Below are 19,960 nucleotides of genomic sequence, written 5' to 3'. Positions count from 1 at the left end.
CTATACATACTGGACCAATTACTAGAGCTCGTGCACGCCAACTAAATTACCAGGTACTTTCGTTTCTTGGTAATGATTCTAATGTTCATGAGAATATGATGCTGCCTAAATTGGATACATTTGTTTTGCTTACAAATGAAGGGCCTAGCTTGGAGAAGGATGAACATTGGAGCAAGAACAAGCATGGAGATGATGGCATGCGCAAGGGGAACAAGAACGGAGTTACAAGTGATGATTTCAGGACTTTGAAGCCACCATAATGGGTGCATGAAGCCTTGGACGAAATATACAAGATGCCACTTCACAAATTTCGTCCCGAGGCTATTTTAGATGCTGTGTCACCTTATTATTGGGCCAGGCCCATGTAATTTCGAAATACATAAGTATAGGCTATTTTTAGAGTCCGTATGTGTGGGGAAACAAGAGATAGGGTTGATTTCGGACCCCTCCACCAAGGGCCACGAAATTCCCCCCCTCTTCCTCCATATATACAGCCCTTAGGGCATCGTTTAGACTTTGGGTTTTGTTTAGATTAAAAGTTCGCCATAGCTGCAACTTCGCGTACTTTGTTTGTGTTCAACGACCAGACAAAGGCGTCACAGAACCCCACCTTGATCAATAAAGCTTTCATCTTATATTCGCAATATCCAGATTGCATTCTCAGTTTCTTGCTTGTTCTTCGTTTGCTCGCAGGAAACAGACCCTCGTGGTCAGGTTGATCGTGCTCCGGCGTGGTCAATAACCTCTCGGAGTTGGTTTAGCGATTGCTAAGGCGCGACGTCCTCGCACGTTCGTAGTCGGATCGTCAAAGTCGACTTCCACCAAAGTGAAATCCATCATCTCATCGAAAGACGGGACACCTCCGCCTCTATCAAGTGGTATCAGATTTCCAGGTTGCTCGGTGAGATTTTACAGTTTTTCGTAGTTTAGATCGAGTCTGTTCTTCATACCTACAGTCCACGAAAAAGCCACACAAAAAAATTAGGGTTAGTTCATCATATCCGAACCAATCTGAGCCTTTGCATAATCTTTTTAGGGTTTTGCTTTGTTGAATTTGCGGTTGCATCCTCGTGTCTAGTTGCTGGTCTTAGAGTCTAGTCTTTTAGAGTTTCGAGTTCTGGTCATAAGTTGTCACGCCGCCGCCGCACCATCATCATCGCCCCTGCCATCTACCACCACCGCTCCGAATCCGTATCCATATACCACCACCAATCCGTGTCCATATACCACCATCGATCCATATCCATATACTACCACCGCTACCATCACCGCTGCCATCTACCACCACCGATCCATATCCATATACTACCACCGCTGCCATCTACCACCACCATATATCCACCACCAATCCGAGTTCCTTGCATATTAGGTTTGTTTTCGAGATCCATCTAGATTTCGATTCGTGTTTCCTTGCCGGAGTAGGTTTCGGAAAAAAAAAGAGAGTCGGGTAGCCACGCTCCGTTTAGGCCCAAAATTTTTCGAAAACGCATTTTTCGAAAAAATTTCTGGCTATCCTATTTTTAGGTGTTTCTGAGTGTTTTGAGACAGGTGCCATTATAGGAAGTTTTTTTTGACCCGTTTCCAGTTTTTGGGTCCGGGCAGTCAAAAAAAAAAATTTCGTCGAAAAAATTTCGTGCCCATCCTGTCCGTTTGAGCTAGGAAGAGTTTTCAGACACTCGCCATTATAGTGATTTTTCGCAAAAAAAAGCAGCGCAAAAAAAAAGAGCGAAAAAAAATTTCAGTGTGCTTTTCCCTTGTTTACGTGCCGCGCCTTGATTTTGTTGGTGTTCTAGGCTCGCGTCTCTAGCACAGTCTAGCCTAGGACCAGCACAGTACCGTCGTTGAGCGTTTATTCAACTTTGCATCTCTGAATTGATTATTGCTGACCCTTTTTGCTACCATATTATAAGCCTTCCCAGCTCCACATACATCTACGTCGTGCGTTTGACTCTCCCTGGTAATCGCTCTATCCAAGCTTTGAGAGTTTTGACTACAACGGTTGCCGATCACCGCCTGCTGCTGGGTAAGAACTGGTAAGAATTTGAGATTTGCTTGACGGATTTGTGATACACCACCACCACTTCTTAGTAGTCTGTAGGATCATATTCTTGTGTGTTTCTATTGCTGCTAACCATGCCAGGATCACAAGCCGACGAGATTGACTGGGAGAACTTATCGAACAAGGAGCTTCATGATAAGTTTCAGCAAATGATGACTGAACAGGTGCAAGATGTGCTGAACAATTTTGAAGAGGCCATGGAGAAGATTACTGGCCTTGAGAAGACGTTCGAAACAAAGCTCGATAACAGATTTAATGAACTGCTTGCGCGTCTTCCACCACCGGCTGCACCTGTCGCACCTCTGCAACAACAACAACTACGCCCCCTTCCGAATCAGTATGGACGAGCACAGCGTGTTCCTATTGAGCTAGGACAACATTCTGGTGCCGCTGCTACTGCTGTTGGTGCTTCTTTGGCTCCCGCTACTGCTGCTGCTGGTACCCAGGAGGATGATGATTATGTGGGAGATTATGTGGATGAGGTTGATCAAAATCCGAACTACGTGCAGCCACCAGCACCACCACCACCAGGTCGACCTCAGGTATATATTCGTAATGGTAGGCCCGCACCACAACCTCAGGTACGAGATGATGTCCATATTCCTAAACTGAAATTGAATATTCCACCATTTGAGGGTAGATATGTTCCTGATATATATCTTACTTGGGAGTTAGAAACTGAACAACGATTTACATGTTTACAATATCCTGAGGAGAGACGAGTTGCTGCTGCTGTTTGTGCTTTCACTAGTTTTGCATGTGTATGGTGGTCTGAACATTGTAGATTATATCCTATTCCAACTACTTGGGCTGCTTTGAAAACTGCTATGCGTACGCGTTGGGTTCCACCATATTATCAACGTGAATTGCTTCAAAAATTGCAGCGTTTAAGACAAGGAAAAAATTCTGTAGAAGAATATTATCAGGAATTACAAACTGGTATGATTAGATGTGGTATTGTTGAGGAGAATGAAGCTATGCTTGCACGTTTTCTGGGTGGATTAAATAGAGAGATTCAGACCATTCTAGACTATAAGGAGTATACTAATATCACTCGTTTATTCCATCTTGCTTGTAAAGCTGAACGTGAAGTGCAGGATCGACAAGCATTGGGGCGAACTAACTTTTCTGCAGGCCGACCTTCATCATGGACACCACGTGCATCTTCTACTTCAACTGCACCAGCACCTCTATCCGGTGCCACCTCCAGCCGTGATACAAGAAAACAGGCACAACCACCATTATCTGCCAAGAGCGCACCTGCGGGGCCTGCACAGCGTTCTTCTTCTTCCATGGCATCAACAGGGCACACAAGTGATATTATTTGTCGTCGTTGTAAGGGAGGAGGTCATTATGCGAGGGAATGCAAATCTCCGCGTGTGATGATTGCTACCGCGGATGGTGGATATGAGTCCGCTAGTGACTATGATGAGGAGACATTGGCTCTTATTACACGTGAAGAACATGGTGGAGATGATTCTGATCATGAGACGCAATACATGGCTCCTGAAGACGCTGACAGGTATGAATGTTTAGTTGCTCAACGTGTTTTGAGTGTGCAGGTCACACAAGCTGAGCAAAATCAGAGGCACAATTTGTTTCATACCAAGGGAGTTGTGAAGGAACGTTCTGTGTGCGTCATAATAGACGGAGGGAGCTGCAACAACTTGGCTAGCATGGAGATGGTGGAGAAGCTTTCTCTCACCACAAGACCACATTCACATCCTTACTACATCCAATGGTTCAACAACAGCGCCAAGGTTAAGGAGTTCGCTGACGTTTTTCCACAAGACGTGCCACCGGGATTACCGCCTATTCGAGGGATTGAGCATCAGATTGACTTAATTCCCGGTGCTTCACTGCCAAACCGTGCACCATACCGTACCAATCCAGAGGAGACGAAGGAGATTATGCGTCAAGTACAAGAGCTTCTCGACAAAGGTTATATACGCGAATCCCTTAGTCCTTGTGCTGTTCCTATTATTCTAGTGCCGAAAAAGGATGGTACATCACGTATGTGTGTTGATTGTAGAGGCATTAATAATATTACTATTCGTTATCGTCATCCTATTCCTAGGCTAGATGATATGCTTGATGAATTGAGTGGCTCTACAATATTCTCCAAAGTTGATTTGCATAGTGGCTACCATCAAATTCGTATGAAATTGGGAGATGAATGGAAAACAGCATTTAAAACTAAGTTTGGATTATATGAGTGGTTAGTCATGCCTTTTGGGTTAACTAATGCACCTAGTACTTTCATGAGATTAATGAACGAAGTTTTACGTGCTTTCATTGGACTATTTGTGGTGGTTTACTTTGATGACATATTGATTTATAGCAGATCTTTGGAGGAACATTTGGAACATTTACGTGCTGTTTTTATTGCACTACGTGATGCACGTTTGTTTGGTAACCTTGGGAAGTGCACCTTTTGCACCGACCGAGTATCTTTTCTTGGCTATGTTGTTACTCCACAGGGAATTGAAGTTGATAAAGCCAAGATTGAAGCTATTGAGAGTTGGCCGCAGCCCAAAACGGTCACACAAGTGAGGAGTTTTCTTGGCCTCGCTGGATTCTATAGGCGTTTTGTGAGAGATTTCAGCACCATTGCTGCACCTCTCAATGAGCTTACAAAGAAAGATGTGCCTTTTCTTTGGGGTACCGCACAGGAAGAAGCCTTCACGGTATTGAAAGATAAGTTGACACATGCTCCTTTACTCCAACTTCCTGATTTTAATAAGACTTTTGAGCTTGAATGTGATGCTAGTGGAATTGGATTAGGAGGTGTGTTATTACAAGATGGCAAACCTGTTGCATACTTTTCTGAAAAATTGAATGGGCCTAGTCTGAATTATTCTACTTATGATAGAGAATTATATGCTCTTGTTCGGACTTTAGTGATGAGGACATCAATACAATTGTTACACCCACAGCCCCTGCTGCTATACATACTGGACCAATTACTAGAGCTCGTACACGCCAACTAAATTACCAGGTACTTTCGTTTCTTGGTAATGATTCTAATGTTCATGAGAATATGATGCTGCCTAAATTGGATACATTTGTTTTGCTTACAAATGAAGGGCCTAGCTTGGAGAAGGATGAACATTGGAGCAAGAACAAGCATGGAGATGATGGCATGCGCAAGGGGAACAAGAACGGAGTTACAAGTGATGATTTCAGGACTTTGAAGCCACCATAATGGGTGCATGAAGCCTTGGACGAAATATACAAGATGCCACTTCATAAATTTCGTCCCGAGGCTATTTTAGGTGCTGCGTCACCTTATTATTGGGCCAGGCCCATGTAATTTCGAAATACATAAGTATAGGCTATTTTTAGAGTCCGTATGTGTGGGGAAACAAGATATAGGGTTGATTTCGGACCCCTCCACCAAGGGCCACGAAATTCCCCCCTCTTCCTCCATATATACAGCCCTTAGGGCATCGTTTAGACTTTGGGATTTGTTTAGTTAAAAGTTTGCCTCCTGCTGTCACTAACATTTTGCAGGAGTTCGCTGACGTTTTTCCACAAGACGTGCCACCGGGATTACCGCCTATTCGAGGGATTGAGCATCAGATTGACTTAATTCCCGGTGCTTCACTGCCAAACCGTGCACCATACCGTACCAATCCAGAGGAGACGAAGGAGATTATGCGTCAAGTACAAGAGCTTCTCGACAAAGGTTATATACGCGAATCCCTTAGTCCTTGTGCTGTTCCTATTATTCTAGTGCCGAAAAAGGATGGTACATCACGTATGTGTGTTGATTGTAGAGGCATTAATAATATTACTATTCGTTATCGTCATCCTATTCCTAGGCTAGATGATATGCTTGATGAATTGAGTGGCTCTACAATATTCTCCAAAGTTGATTTGCGTAGTGGCTACCATCAAATTTGTATGAAATTGGGAGATGAATGGAAAACAGCATTTAAAACTAAGTTTGGATTATATGAGTGGTTAGTCATGCCTTTTGGGTTAACTAATGCACCTAGTACTTTCATGCGATTAATGAACGAAGTTTTACGTGCTTTCATTGGACGATTTGTGGTAGTTTACTTTGATGACATATTGATTTATAGCAGATCTTTGGAAGAACATTTGGAACATTTATGTGCTGTTTTTATTGCTCTACGTGATGCACGTTTGTTTGGTAACCTTGGGAAGTGCACCTTTTGCACCGACCGAGTATCTTTTCTTGGCTATGTTGTTACTCCACAGGGAATTGAAGTTGATAAAGCCAAGATTGAAGCTATTGAGAGTTGGCCGCAGCCCAAAACGGTCACACAAGTGAGGAGTTTTCTTGGCCTCGCTGGATTCTATAGGCGTTTTGTGAGAGATTTCAGCACCATTGCTGCACCTCTCAATGAGCTTACAAAGAAAGATGTGCCTTTTCTTTGGGGTACCGCACAGGAAGCAGCCTTCACGGTATTGAAAGATAAGTTGACACATGCTCCTTTACTCCAACTTCCTGATTTTAATAAGACTTTTGAGCTTGAATGTGATGCTAGTGGAATTGGATTAGGAGGTGTGTTATTACAAGATGGCAAACCTGTTGCATACTTTTCTGAAAAATTGAGTGGGCCTAGTCTGAATTATTCTACTTATGATAAAGAATTATATGCTCTTGTTCGGACTTTAGAAACATGGCAACATTATTTATGGCCCAAAGAATTTGTTATACATTCTGATCATGAATCTTTGAAACATATTAAAAGTCAAGCTAAACTGAATCGTAGACATGCTAAATGGGTTGAATTCATTGAGACTTTCCCTTATGTCATTAAACACAAGAAGGGAAAATAAAATGTTATTGCTGATGCATTGTCTCGTCGCTATACTATGCTTTCACAAATTGACTTCAAAATATTTGGTTTAGAGACCATCAGAGATCAATATGTGCATGATGCTGATTTTAAAGATGTAATGCAGAATTGTAAAGAAGGAAGAATGTGGAACAAGTTTGTTGTTAACGATGGATTTGTGTTTCGTGCTAACAAGCTATGTATTCCAGCTAGCTCCGTTCGTCTTTTGTTGTTGCAGGAGGCGCATGGAGGAGGATTAATGGGACACTTTGGCGTGAAGAAGACAGAGGACGTACTTGCTACACATTTCTTTTGGCCAAAGATGAGACGGGATGTTGAGCGTTTTATTGCTCGCTGCACTACATGTCAAAAAGCTAAGTCACGATTCAATCCTCATGGTTTATATATGCCTTTGCCTGTACCTAGTGTTCCTTGGGAGGATATATCTATGGACTTTGTTTTAGGTTTACCTCGAACAAAGAAGGGGAGGGATAGCATATTTGTTGTCGTGGATAGATTCTCGAAAATGGCACACTTTATACCATGTCATAAAAGCGATGATGCTGTTAATGTTGCTGATTTGTTTTTTCGTGAAATTATTCGCTTGCATGGTGTGCCAAATACTATTGTTTCTGATCGTGATACTAAATTTCTTAGCCACTTTTGGAGATGTTTATGGGCTAAGTTGGGGACTAAACTGCTTTTTAGTACTACTTGTCACCCCCAAACAGATGGACAAACTGAAGTAGTCAATAGAATGTTGTCTACTATGCTTAGGGCTGTTTTGAAGAATAATAAGAAAATGTGGGAGGAATGCTTGCCTCATATTGAATTTGCTTATAATCGTTGATTGCATTCTACTACTAAGATGTGCCCTTTTGAAGTTGTGTATGGTTTCCTACCTCGTGCACCTATTGATTTGTTGCCTCTTCCATCTTCGGAGAAGGTTAATTTTGATGCTAAACAACGTGCTGAATTGATTTTAAAAATGCATGAGTTAACTAAGGAAAACATTGAGCGCATGAATGCTAAATATAAACTTGCTGGAGATAAGGGTAGAAAACATGTTGTGTTTGCACCTGGAGATCTTGTTTGGTTACATTTGCGTAAGGATAGATTTCCTGATTTGCGCAAATCAAAGTTAATGCCACGTGCTGATGGTCCCTTTAAGGTGTTAGAGAAAATAAATGATAATGCATATAAACTTGAGCTGCCTGCAGATTTTGGGGTTAGTCCCACTTTTAACATTGCAGATTTGAAGCCTTATTTGGGTGAGGAAGATGAACTTCCGTCGAGGACGACTTCATTTCAAGAAGGGGAGGATGATGAGGACATCAATACAATTGTTACACCCACAGCCCCTGCTGCTATACATACTGGACCAATTACTAGAGCTCGTGCACGCCACATAAATTACCAGGTACTTTCGTTTCTTGGTAATGATTCTAATGTTCATGAGAATATGATGCTGCCTAAATTGGATACATTTGTTTTGCTTACAAATGAAGGGCCTAGCTTGGAGAAGGATGAACATTGGAGCAAGAACAAGCATGGAGATGATGGCATGCGCAAGGGGAACAAGAACGGAGTTGCAAGTGATGATTTCAGGACTTTGAAGCCACCATAATGGGTGCATGAAGCCTTAGACGAAATATACAAGATGCCACTTCATAAATTTCGTCCCGAGGCTATTTTAGGTGCTGCGTCACCTTATTATTGGGCCAGGCCCATGTAATTTCGAAATACATAAGTATAGGCTATTTTTAGAGTCCGTATGTGTGGGGAAACAAGAGATAGGGTTGATTTCGGACCCCTCCACCAAGGGCCACGAAATTCCCCCCTCTTCCTCCATATATACAGCCCTTAGGGCATCGTTTAGACTTTGGGTTTTGTTTAGATTAAAAGTTCGCCATAGCTGCAACTTCGCGTACTTCGTTTGTGTTCAACGACCAGACAAAGGCGTCCCAGAACCCCAACTTGATCAATAAAGCTTTCATCTTAAATTCGCAATATCCAGATTGCAATCTTAGTTTCTTGCTTGTTCTTCGTTTGCTCGCAGGAAACAGACCCTCGTGGTCAGGTTGATCGTGCTCCGGCGTGGTCAATAACCTCTCGGAGTTGGTTTAGCGATTGCTAAGGCACGACGTCCTCGCACGTTCGTAGTCGGATCGTCAAAGTCGACTTCCACCAAAGCGATATCCATCATGTCATCGAAAGACGGGACACCTCCGCCTCTATCAGCTTGCCTCATATTGAATTTGCTTATAATCGTTCATTGCATTCTACTACTAAGATGTGCCCTTTTGAAGTTGTGTATGGTTTCCTACCTCATGCACCTATTGATTTGTTGCCTCTTCCATCTTCGGAGAAGGTTAATTTTGATGCTAAACAACGTGCTGAATTGATTTTAAAAATGCATGAGTTAACTAAGAAAAACATTGAGCGCATGAATGCTAAATATAAACTTGCTGGAGATAAGGGTAGAAAACATGTTGTGTTTGCACCTGGAGATCTTGTTTGGTTACATTTGCGTAAGGATAGATTTCCTGATTTGCGCAAATCAAAGTTAATGCCACGTGCTGATGGTCCCTTTAAGGTGTTAGAGAAAATAAATGATAATGCATATAAACTTGAGCTGCCTGCAGATTTTGGGGTTAGTCCCACTTTTAACATTGCAGATTTGAAGCCTTATTTGGGTGAGGAAGATGAACTTCCGTCGAGGACGACTTCATTTCAAGAAGGGGAGGATGATGAGGACATCAATACAATTGTTACACCCACAGCCCCTGCTGCTATACATACTGGACCAATTACTAGAGCTCGTGCACGCCAACTAAATTACCATGTACTTTCGTTTCTTGGTAATGATTCTAATGTTCATGAGAATATGATGCTGCCTAAATTGGATACATTTGTTTTGCTTACAAATGAAGGGCCTAGCTTGGAGAAGGATGAACATTGGAGCAAGAACAAGCATGAAGATGATGGCATGCGCAAGGGGAACAAGAACGGAGTTACAAGTGATGATTTCAGGACTTTGAAGCCACCATAATGGGTGCATGAAGCCTTGGACGAAATATACAAGATGCCACTTCACAAATTTCGTCCCGAGGCTATTTTAGGTGCTGCGTCACCTTATTATTGGGCCAGGCCCTTGTAATTTCGAAATACATAAGTATAGGCTATTTTTAGAGTCCGTATGTGTGGGGAAACAAGAGATAGGGTTGATTTCGGACCCCTCCACCAAGGGCCACGAAATTCCCCCCCTCTTCCTCCATATATACAGCCCTTAGGGCATCGTTTAGACTTTGGGTTTTGTTTAGATTAAAAGTTCGCCATAGCTGCAACTTCGCGTACTTCGTTTGTGTTCAACGACCAGACAAAGGCGTCACAGAACCCCACCTTGATCAATAAAGCTTTCATCTTATATTCGCAATATCCAGATTGCAATCTCAGTTTCTTGCTTGTTCTTCGTTTGCTCGCAGGAAACAGACCCTCGTGGTCAGGTTGATCGTGCTCCGGCGTGGTCAATAACCTCTCGGAGTTGGTTTAGCGATTGCTAAGGCGCGACGTCCTCACACGTTCGTAGTCGGATCGTCAAAGTCGACTTCCACCAAAGCGAAATCCATCATCTCATCGAAAGACGGGACACCTCCACCTCTATGAGAGTTGGTTGGGCCTCAAAGTCTTCACTGTCAATCACCGGAGTGGTGACCTGTGGTGGGGGAGTGACTGGTGTTTCTTCAGCACGAGGGGATTCTTGAGGGTGATCAGCCCATGAGTCATCCTGAGCAATTGGCGTCAATGGACGACCAATGCTGATGAGTTCGCTGTTCGTGAGAACATGCGATGATACCAAATTGTGCTCGATCTGAGGAAGGAGTTCATCATCTTCAACATTGTCGTGAGGACCAATGTCTTCAACTGTGGTGGGGTCAACAGCTGGATTCTCTTCAGATTCAGGAGCCTCTGTGGAAGTAGGCTCATGAACTACTAGACGACGTTCACGATGTTCAGACGCAGGACGAGCAAGAGAAATTGGCTCGACAAGAAGGGGCTCCGTGGAAGCAGCCCGGTCTCTCTTCTTTGTTTTCCTTTTCTTGGTTGGGGGAGCATCATCAGTGGTGGCTTTGGTCTTGCGCTTTCTGGCTTCGGCTTCAACTGCTCTAGTTTTCTTGAATTCTGAAGCCACTGTGGGGACCTTAGGCTTTGAGCCTGTCATACTGGCTGGGAAGACAATGCGAGGTTCTTCCTGCCTTGATGCTTCTGGTTCTGCCACAGCTGGCTTCTTCTTCTTCTTGGCAGCCATTCTGGGGTCGATGTCTGGTCGCCCCAAAGCCTTGCGCTTTTCAGCTTCATTGTAGCCTTGAACACATTTGGCAGCAAGATTCTTCATGCGCTCATGAGAACCTTTTGCTTCTTCTCGTTTCTTGTGGAATGCCTCCTTGAGCTCATGCATCATGACCTTAAAGTTTTGAATGTCTTCAACATTGAGCTTGGCCATGTGCTTCTTGAACTGAGCCTTTTCATAGTCAATCTTATGCTTCAGCTCAACAATCTTCTGGGCAAGAGCCAGCTCACGAGCAATGGCTCTGTAGAAGGAGACGCTGAGGCAAATTGGCAGCTCAAGATCATCAAAACTGACATCTGGGCTGTCAAACCACTCATCAATAAACTTGTACAGGATCTCCACATCAAAGAGAGGAAGATCATTGAAGATTTCCGCCTCTTGCTTGCTCTTTATCAATTGCTCTAGAGCGTCATCGCCAAGATCGTCGTCGCTGGACAGATCAATGGCGTCATTCTCATTTCTCAAAACAGCAGCAGGAGTCAATGCTTGACCAGTGGGTTGCATGGGCTTCTTCATCTTGTCAGACTTGGAGATGCGTGAGAGATCTTCAGACTGCACACTGACTTCAGGAGGTGCAGTGGCCAGAGGCTTCGCCCGTGAGACCTTTGGTGTAGAAGAGGTCTTTGAAGCCTTTGGTTTCTTTTGCTTCACAGGCTTCGGTGGTGCAGGTGCTTCGTCAGAATCAGTGTCATCTGCAGAGTGGTCCACGGCTGCCCCTTGAACCTGAATGTGAGTGATGAGACCTTCTAAGTTGTAGAAGGGCCCAATAAGATTGGGTTCAGCTTCGCGTGTGTCGTCAGCCCGTGGTGTAGAGGGGCCTGGGTTGAAGTCTAATCCCAAAGACTTCTTGTTTTCCTTGGCTGAGTTCTTTGCAGCCTGATAGTTGCGCTTGAACAGATTATCTTCACGACACCATAACAGATAAGATGAGTCGGCATTAGCAGGCTGAGGTCCACGAATCATGCAGGGGTAGAAGCCTTGAGCAATAGCTTCGGACTTCGACTTGGGCTGAATACCTTTGTATATTATATCTCCCCACGGTCCTTTTAAGGCATTCTTCTCAGCATGCTCCTTGGTGACGAATCTGTACTTGAACCATTCCTCTGCCCAATGTCTTCGAATCCATTGGATTCGGTTCTTGCGTTTTCCATAGGTTTCTTCTGGATCTGACTTGTATAACTCATAGAGATCTGGTAGCAGGTCCTTAGCAGTGTTTCCACGGTGTTGTCTGCCGCCCTTCCTAACTAATTTTTGAGTTGTCATGAAGTTTAGACTGAAAGGCTTCAACACTGTCGAAGTCGTCCGTCTACTGGTCAGACAGGAATTGGCTTCAGGAGAATTTATGTGACACTATAAGAACTCTGCAAATGAATGCAGACTATGAGAACCAAGGGATTCTCCCACGGACATGTACCTGTGACAGCATTAGAGATGCGAGGGAAGGGGAAGAGGTCAGATGCATTCTCAGAAGATTTTGAAGATAAATCAGTTTAGAAGACATTGACCTCATAGTGCGAAGACATTCACTCATATGTAGAGAGTTGGTTCCAGATTTGTACGAATTCATGAATAAGTACAAGTGAGGAATCTAACTACTTTGTGAAGCATAAGTGAACATACTAGGCATGCTATGAGATGTAGAACGAGATAGATCCAACTTGTAGGAACAAAAACCACTTGTGGTTGAAAAGGATGAATCTATCGGACCAAAAGGACCGTAAAAAGAGTTTTTATTTACCACACGAGGAACTGCTAGACAGAGTGGGAGAGGAGGCCGAGCGGTTCGATCTTCCGTGCCCTAACTTGGCAACGAAGGACACCTATGGCGACGGCGGAGAAGACGATGTCCGCGGCCGGCGTGAGGACAACGTCGGTGAGGTCCCGGCAGCTAAGCGCTTTGTCGCCGGCGTCATCGAGGGCTAGCGGTGGCGCTAGGGTTTGTGCGAGAGTGGAAGAAGAGATAATGACTGGGGTGAGGCATGTATTTACAGGGACAGGGACGGCACAGTGTTATTACATAGGTGCCCCTGGCGGTTCACATCTGAAGGACACGTGGCGATCATGCAACACATTGGAGGTTGTTCCACGTTCCCACGCACGCCTGGATTGTCGGGTGGTCATTCCCGCTTCTCCGGGTTTCAGGCAAAAAGGATTAAGCATTTAAAACAGATTTAATGTTTGTCTCTGTATCTTCTGCTGACAAGGACGCAGCGAAGACTTTCGACAGTTTCAATAGAATGCATATGATTTGGATAGATAGACTTAAGACGGGAGCATAGAAAGGTCAGGGTCCGATCACATTCACTTAGTTCAAAAGATTCAATAAGAAGACATAGTTATAAGTGAATGCTGTAGAGGACAGAAATCAAATCAGTACATTGAAGATAAACATGAAGCCATGTTAACAATGAAGACAAACCAAATGCGAAGACTTTGCAAATGCAACGCCAATAGAAAGTATTCCAAACAAAAGTTTGGTGGTGGCATTACCCACCGTATAGGAAATATTAGACCCAAACACAGCGCACAATTATCGTGGCACTTCCGAAGTCAAATTCCACGTTAATGTATTCATACTTAGAGTGTAAGTCTTCATTAGTTGAAGACATACGTTGCTTCGTGTGTTTGCACATCTAAGTCATTAACATGCATCAGTGTTAGGATGTGTGCATGATCACATGACATTTGAGGATTCCAAGATAATTAGCTCACACCGCAACTTGCAAAACCTTTTCTCATCCAAGGGCTTTGTGAAGATATCTACCAGTTGCTCTTCACTGCTGACATGAATGATATCAATATCTTCCTTCATGACATGATCTCTGAGAAAGTGATGACGGATCTGAATGTGCTTTGTCTTCGAGTGCTGAACTGGGTTGTTGGCAATCTTGATGGCACTTTCATTGTCGCAGTAGAGTGGCACTTGCTTCAGATGAATGCCATAGTCTTTGAGTGTTTTCTTCATCCATAGAAGTTGAGCACAGCAAGATCCAGCAGCAATGTATTCATATTCAGCAATGGAGAGAGATACACGGTTCTGCTTCTTTGAAGACCAACACACAAGTGATCGTCCCAGAAAGTGACATGTGCCTGATGTAGACTTGCGATCCACCTTGTCACCAGCATAATCAACATCCGAGAATCCAACTAGATCAAACTCTGAGCCCTTTGGATACCATAATCCTAGCGTTGGGGTGTGAGCCAAATATCGAAGAGTTTTCTTCACAGCTAAGTGATGCGATTCCTTTGGTTCCGCTTGGAATCGGGCACACATGCAAACACTACGCATGATATCTGGCCTAGATGCACATAAGTAAAGTAAGGAACCAATCCTGGAGCGGTATACCTTTTGATCGAACTCTTTACCATTGGCGTCAGAATCTAGATGGCTCTTGGTAGGCATTGGCGTCGTGTAACCTTTGTAGTCTTGCATTCCAAACTTCTTCAGGCAATCCTTGAGGTATTTCTCTTGAGATATGAAGATGTTGTTGCATTGCTGTCGTATTTTAAAACCAAGGAAGAACTTCAGCTCACCCATCATGGACATCTGATATTGCTCTTGCATCATGTATCCAAACTCATCACTGTATTTCTGATTAGTGCAGCCGAAGATAATGTCATCCACATATATTTGGCACACAAACAGTTCACCATCATATGTCTTCGTGAAGAGCGTGGGATCTAGGGAACTAGGTTTGAAGCCTTTGCTCTTCAGGAAGTCCTTGAGTGTGTCATACCAAGCACGAGGGGCTTGTTTGAGGCCATACAATGCCTTGTTGAGCTTGTAGACCACGTCAGGATGTTTTGGATCTTCAAATCCAGGCGGTTGTGCAACATACACTTCTTATTCAATCTTGCCATTAATAAAAGCTGTGACGCCCCAAGACCGGTGCGTCAGATGCCTTCCAGGGTTTCCGGGTTTCGTTGTGTGTTTTGTTTGGTTCATTGCATTCATCTTTGCATCATGTGCATTGCATCATGTCATTTCTTTTCTTAACTCAAATAAATAAATTGCATGGATCTTCGGTCCATTTAAATCGAGGGATATTCACTATGGTTATTACTCTTTGAAACATATTCTCCCAATATTTTAGGGAGCTATATAAATTATATTCCATTCGTTTGGATTCACCGCAAACACACTTGCAAAATATCTCAATGTCGTTGTTATCTTAATTCTTGGTCTCCAACATTGCCATATATTCTTTCATCATATTACGGAGCTCCACCAAAAAAACCCGAACATTTTTGCCCACACCGAACCTTGTCCCAATTCAAAACCATTTGAATTATATTCAAATGAATTTGAATTTAATTCCTGCAATCTGGCCACTTCTATTTTTCTGGTGGTCATGTTTATTTTTATGAGTCTAGGAAAATTGTCCTCCTGCTCAAACTCTTTTCCCTAACCCCCCTTCTTTTTCCTCTCTCTCTCTATTTCTTTTCGATTAAAGAAGAAAGAGAGGAGAGGGAGAGCCCAATCCAGCAAGCCCAGTTGACCCCTCCTCTCTATTGGGCCGGCCCAAGCCCACCTAACGCTGCTAACCCTAGGCCCGAGCGAAACCCTCTCCTGGTCGATCCCCTCCTCGTTCGGTCGTTCCCACCAGCGCCGCCAACCTCTTCTTTTCCTCCTCTCGCTCCCTTCCTCCTGCGTGCTCTTCTTGTCCAACCTCTCCTCGTCCAGGAGCTCGTCCATCCTCGCGCCAAAGGCTTCCCTGCCGACCTCGTCGACCGTGCGGCGACCTACAAGCTCCGTCCAGCGAGGCCCCGCACCCGTTCCCCATCTCTCTCCCCTCTCCTCGCTCGCGCACCGGGGAGGAGCCCCCCCGCGCCAGTTCCTCCCGCGAGCTGCGCATCCTCCTCCAGCCAGTCGTCGCCCAGTGCCTGGTCTCCATGGTTGCGCCCGTTGCCATCGGCCGACCCCGTTGCTACCCGTCGCACGCAAGCACGCAGAAGAGGATCTCCTCGCCTGCGACCCCTCTGATTGCCGCGCTACCATCAGGCGTGTCCTCCTTGCGCCCGAAGCTCTTGCTTCTCTTTGTCGCGCCCAACCGCTTGTTTGCCGCTGTAGCTCCCGTCTTTGGTCGGGCATGATCCTTCTGGACCGCACCATCTTGCCTCCTCGCGCGCCCGTGGTCCTCCAGAGGCCTGCGCTGCCTCGCCCGCCTATCAAGAACGCCATGGCTGCCGACCCATGGAGTTCCACTGGCCCCGATCCCGTCGGGAACCAGATGAGCCCCATGTCTGCTTCCTGCCACTGTCCACCACCATCGCCTCCTTGCTGCTGCCCAACCGAGGCCTTGTGATGCTTCGTTTCGTTTCAATGGACCATCAAGACCGGCAAGACCCCGACTCCGAACGCCAAGTACTACTACAAACCTGAAGAATTCGGAAGCATCAAGTCCCCGAGGAGACCTGTTTTTCGTCAAGTTCGACTACCCGTATCATCAAGTACCACTACAGACGGAGACCTCGGACACGCCAAGTACCCCTTCGAGCTATCAATACCGCAAGCGCCAAGTTCCACGACGTCCCAAGTACCGTGAGAATGTTTGTACCTCTACCGTCGCCGTGGATCCGACAAGTACCCCTACAATAAGTGTACCTCTACCGTTGTCTTCGGAATCGCTAAGAACATCAAGCACCCCTTCGAGATGACGAGACCGATAAGTTCAAATGACCCCAAGTACCTCTCCGAAAACGAGACGTATACCGCTACCGTCGCAAGAATCGAGACCGACAAGTCCGAAGAAGCAAGTACCACTCCGAACCATGTACGACGACCATCGCCGAAGACCCGTGTAACGCAAACGTCAAGTTCAACTACCGTCGCGTGAACCGCTACTTCCCACGACGACCCCGTGAACAACTACTTCCCCTTCGACATGTGTACCCCTACCGCCGAACTCGATCCGTTCCGATAATGCACGCTTCGAAGGTATAACCCCGATACGACGTCCGTGAACGAATGCTTGTGATGTTTGAGATGCTCGTGTTTGCACCATGTCCAAATTGTCACTCGTTTTCTTGTCACCAACTCGTGGGACACTCGGAATCCGGGAGCGCCCTAGCATCTTTTGCACGCATCCGCACACTTCTCCTTTGCATCGGTATCTCAATCGAGTTACCGGAACCGGAACGCTGCCGTGGCACCGTTTTCGTGATCGTTGCCATGGCACCCCTTTCGTTTCCGCCACGATGACAAATGCTTCATAATGCTCTTGTCAACTTTTAATAAAAATTGCATAAACTTGTTCATGTCATCCGCATCATGATAACAACAATTAAAAGTGCTTAAAATTGTTGTTGCATTAAATTGCTAATGCATATGGGGATTTACCGGATTTGTTGTTTGTTATATCCGGCCCCATTTAAATTGTTTAAATGGTATAGTTTTGTTATGCTTCACCTCTTGCCATGTTAACCAACATTTAATATTGTTGAGTACCTAACCGGGAGAGAACTAAATAGTTGATGTGGTGTTCCGTCAATATGCAACCCGTTGCATATTGAGCTCCACTTAATTTGTAGTTTTGGTTGTTGCACTTTGCCATGTCATGCATATTCAAAGCGGACATGCATCATACTTGGTTGTGCATCATGCCATGTTTATGTGGTGCGTGTTTACTATGTTGTTTGCTTTCTTTCCGGTGCACTTCGTCTCGGTAATCCGGTAACGTCGCGTTGTGAGGATTCGTTCAACAACGTCCGTTTGTCTTCTTCATGGACTCGTTCTTCTTCCTTGCGGGATCTCAGGCAAGATGACCATACCCTCGAAATCACTTCTATCTTTGCTTGCTAGATGCTCGCTCTTTTGCTATGCCTATATGCTGCGATACCTACCACTTGCTTATCATGCCTCCCATATTGTCGAACCAAGCCTCTAACCCACCTTGTCCTAGCAAACCGTTGTTTGGCTATGTTACCGCTTTGCTCAGCCCCTCTTATAGCGTTGTTAGTTGCAGGTGAAGATTGGAGCTTGTTCCATGTTTGGAATATGGATATTTTATTGGGATATCACAATATCTCTTATTTAATTAATGCATCTATATACTTGGTAAAGGGTGGAAGGCTCGGCCTTATGCCTGGTGTTTTGTTCCACTCTTGTCGACCTAGTTTCCGTCATATCGGTGTTATGTTCCCGGATTTTGCGTTCCTTACGCGGTTGGGTTATAATGGGAACCCCTTGACAGTTCGCTTTGAATAAAACTCCTCCAGCAAGGCCCAACCTTGGTTTTACCATTCGCCTCCTAGCCTTTTTTCCCTTGGGTTAGGCCAGCCCAAGGGTCATCTTTATTTTAACCCCCCCGGGCCAGTGCTTGTCTAAGTGTTGGTCTGAAACAGAACCACTTGCGGCGCCACCTCGGGGAAACTTGAGGGCTGGTTTTAGCTGTACGTAGTGTTCATCCGGTGTTGCCCTGAGAACGAGATATGTGCAGCTCCCATCAGGATGTCGGCGCATCGGGCGGTCTTGTTGGACTTGTTTTACCATTATCGAGGATGTCTTGCAACCTGGATGCCGAGCCTGATCGAATTGTCTTGGGAGAAGGAATATCCTTTGTTGACCATGAGAGCTTGTGATGGGCTAAGTTGGGACACCCCTGCACGGATTTGAACTTTCGAAAGCCGTGCCCGTGGTTATGGGCAGATGGGAATTTGTTAATGTCCGGTTGTAGAAAACCTGAAGTTGACCTTAATTAAATTGCATCAACCGCGTGTGTTACCGTGATGGTCTCTTTCCGGCGGAGTCCGGGAAGTGAACACGATGTTGGAGTAATGCTTGACGTAGGTTGTTCCAGGATCACTTCTTGATCATAGTTTCTCGATCGTGCTTTGCCTTCTCTTCTCGCTCTCTTTTGCGTATGTTAGCCACCATATATGCTAGTCGCTTGCTGCTGCTCCACCTCATACCTTTTACCTTACCAATAAGCTTAAATAGTCTTGATCGCGAGGGTGTGAGATTGCTGAGTCCCCGTGACTCACAGATACTTCCAAAACCATCTTGCAGGTGTCGTTGAATCGTGCGGATGACGCAACTAAGCTCAAGGAGGAGCTCGACGAAGATCTAGTCCTTTGTATTGTTCCGTTCTAGTTGATCAGTAGTGGAGCCCAGTTGGGGTCGATCGGGGATCTGTGTAGCATTTGGGGTAGTCTTCTTTTATTTTGGTTATGTACTCGGACCTTGACGGTATCTAGATGATGTAATGCTTTATTCATGTAATTGTGTGAAGCGGCGATTGTAAGCCAACTATGTATCTCTTTCCCTTATGTATTACATGGGTTGTGTGAAGATTACCTCACTTGCGACATTGCTTTCAATGCAGTTATGCCTCTAAGTCATGCTTCGACATGTGGGAGATATATCCGCATCGAGGATGTTACAAAAGCACTCTTCACATCCATTTGATACAGAAGAATGTTATGATGATTTGCATAGGCCAGCAGTATGCGTATAGCTTCAAGCCTGGCCACAGGAGCAAATGTTTCATCGAAGTCAATTCCTTCTACTTGAGTGTATCCTTGAGAAACTAGACGAGCCTTGTTTATGACTACTTGACCATGCTCATCTTGCTTGTTGCGATATATCCAATTAGTGCCTATGATATTGTGTTTACGAGGATCATGACGCTTGACTAGTTCCCATACATTATTCAGCTCAAACTGTTGAAGCTTTTCTTGCACAGATTGAATCCATTCAGGTTCCATGAAGGCTTCATCAACTTTCTTGGGTTCTGATAC

Source organism: Triticum dicoccoides, chromosome 1A (assembly GCF_002162155.2).
Source record: "Triticum dicoccoides isolate Atlit2015 ecotype Zavitan chromosome 1A, WEW_v2.0, whole genome shotgun sequence".
Taxonomy (NCBI): domain Eukaryota; kingdom Viridiplantae; phylum Streptophyta; class Magnoliopsida; order Poales; family Poaceae; genus Triticum; species Triticum dicoccoides.
This window is presented reverse-complemented; position numbering follows the sequence as displayed.